The sequence below is a fragment of the Trachymyrmex septentrionalis genome, unplaced genomic scaffold, assembly GCF_001594115.1.
Source record: "Trachymyrmex septentrionalis isolate Tsep2-gDNA-1 unplaced genomic scaffold, Tsep1.0 scaffold211, whole genome shotgun sequence".
Lineage (NCBI taxonomy): Eukaryota > Metazoa > Arthropoda > Insecta > Hymenoptera > Formicidae > Trachymyrmex > Trachymyrmex septentrionalis.
In genome coordinates, this window is record NW_017305299.1 from 220268 (window position 1) to 223000 (window position 2733).

At 49.8% G+C, this 2733-nt stretch overlaps 1 protein-coding gene across 1 annotated transcript in view; it reads left to right on the plus strand.

The window, feature by feature from the left end:
- Positions 1 to 330: 330 nt before the first annotated feature.
- The window catches only part of LOC108748126 (A disintegrin and metalloproteinase with thrombospondin motifs 7-like), a 54097-nt gene continuing 51694 nt past the window's right edge, over positions 331 to 2733 (plus strand). Inside the window, exon 1 of the mRNA XM_018486151.1 lies at positions 331 to 890. The gene's annotated coding sequence lies outside the window, so the exon portion shown is untranslated. The remainder of the gene's footprint in view (positions 891 to 2733) is intronic.

Here is a 2733-nt window from a genome sequence, read left to right on the forward strand (position 1 = left end):
CGAGACGCGAATAAGGAGAGTAGGAGGAGAGAACGCAAAGTTCCCTTCTACGCGACGGCGGCGCGAGAGAGGAGGTAGAAAAAAAAGAGAGGCGAGAGAGAGAGAGAGAGAGAGAGAGCACGCGGGAAGACGCGCGTGTGTGCGTGCACGTGTGTGCGTTTGCACCGGGAGGAAACGCACGTACGGTGCAGAAGGAATCGAGAGAGCTCGGACGAGAGACGGAAGACGGAGACGGAGAGAGAAAGGGGGAAGCGAGGGAGACAGGGAGAGACGGATCGTGTGTATGTACCACCAGAAGAGTATACCAGGCTACTAGTGTTGTGACGGCAATCGTGCCCACGACTTCTCCGCACTTCTCCGCGCTTCTCCGCACGGCGGACCGGCGTTTCATCCGCGTTCTATCCGTCTGTCTTCTATCCCGTCTATCTTCGCGCCCTCCCTTCGGCGTCGCTCTCCACCTCCCTCTCTCTCAGGTGCCCTTGTCTTCTTCCTCTCATCGGGGACGATCCTTCCTATTCTTCACCAACTTTTATTGTTTCTTCGCTTATCTTCTCTACTCACTCACTTATCTGTCTCGCTGCCTTTCTCTTCTCTATCGGTGCGACAAGGGTCTCTACTTACGGACGTAAAGTGAATTCCTATAGGTGAAACGGAGTTTGTCGGAGGAGAGAATCAATTTATCGTCCCGACGTAACGAAGGGTGTCGTCGTAAAGTGTGTGCGTGTGTATGTGTGTGTGTGTGTGTGTGCGCGCGCGCGCGACGAGATCTATCTAGATCTCGGTGCTCCGGGCGGACTACGCGCGTGCGAGGAGAGTGTACAGGTGCTCCGGAAACGCGCGCCACGTGCTGTCACGGGCTTGTGATCGCTCGTCATCGCAAACGACGATGGGTACGTAGGATTTCCATTTCGCGGTTTCGTTCTCTCTCTCTCTCTCTCTCTCTCTCTCGTCTTTACGGGCGGCAAACGTGTACGCGGTTAAACGCATCCTACGACGCTAAATCTCTCTCCCGCGCGAACGACGAACGACGCATTATGTAGACAACTTACAACTTCGGAGGCTGACGCATCGGGTTACAGCCACGTGCTCGCCCGCGAGCACCGCTGCGTCCGCCTTGCGTGCGGAATCCCTAAGTTTATCACCGCGGCACACACTCGTGTCACATCCAGAAACGCGGTTCGTCGCGGATCGTCAGCGCAGAAATATGAGCTGCCGATAGAGGTATCGGATCAGGTCAGACTGACGTCTTTCGTTCTAATTCAAGCACTCCCATGCTGTTTTTTTTCTTTATGAAATACAGTTTACACGCTCTCTCAATTTTACAGAGAGATTTGTCATAAAGAGAAGAACGTACATTCTTTGCCCTCGAGACATAAGGTCTGTTCTTTTTCCATACTCTAGGATTGAACTTCTTGCATGGTTCGTCTTTCCTCTCTCTCTCTCTCTCTCTCTTGAATATTTTTCCGTTATTAAAAACGCGAATCGATAACGTCGAGATGTAGCGAGATGTCATTTGTGACGATTCTAAATGAAAAATTAACACGTCGCGTTGTCGCGTGTACACGGCGCGAATGTAACAGTATCGCGAAAAATCGATTCTTCCTCTCTTTCCCTACGAAAGATAAACGCGACTAAAAGGTTCGGTAACGGTTAACCGCGGCGCGGATGATTGAGCAGATTCGCTCGGAAGCTAACAGGTTCCAGGCCCGCTTTTTACGTGGCTGATTCGCTGCGCGGAAAAATCTCGGTGCCGTCAACGGCCTCGTTTATCTCGCGTCAGACGAGAGGATAAAAATTGCGCGGCGCCGGCAGTCGGCGGATGGGTCCTCCGAGCCGCGCCATGGATTTCATCGCGGCGCGCCGAAGTACCGCGCGAAAAAATAACGCCGTTCATAAATCTCTCGGCGCGGGATTACGTAAACGACGTCAGTCTTAAACCGCGGCAGCGGTCCGCTCGTAATAAGCGGCTGCGAGTTTCCCGAGTCGGGGAAATCCACGGCGTGAATTACACTTCGCGAGCGCCGGCCCGTCCATTAAATGATGCTTCGAATGAATACGGTCAAATGCTGATTTATTTACGATACGTACGGCAAATATTGATTTATTTACGATGAGCATTTTCAGCTTTTCATAACGAAACGTGCATAAAACATAACGATGCTATTGTGCATGCAATCCATCCGAGTTATCTTCGTCGTAACTGGTAAAACGTTTTATTGACCGGACAACGTAATGTTCCCGCAACTGTGCTCACTTCACAGAAAGTGACATGCGCAAATGTCATTAGAAAAATCGCCAATAATTAAGGCTCTTAGTTAAGGATCGAAAAGGCTGCCGGGCAAACGATTTCCATATATTACAATTTCATCTGACTAATACACCTTGCGTCTTTCAATTAGCTCCCATTTTTCATCCGATTAATTATTTTCCGCGAACAACGACGATACCTCGACTCGTATCGATGCCGATTATTCAAAATCGGACAAAGTCGTTCGACTTGTTTTTCTACGTGACAGAAAGCATCGGAGGAAAACGTATCACGCGTCATGGATCATCTGCGATTTTACATTGACACACGCGCTTAATGAGGCGAACGCCGTGTATTCAATCGATACGCCCGCGTATATCGGATAATCACGGATTTTCAATCAATCGTAGCTACAAATCGTACCTAATAGATGCTTCCCATTTGATGGCACAAGTTATTACTAAATGCAAAGAAAGATAGACCGA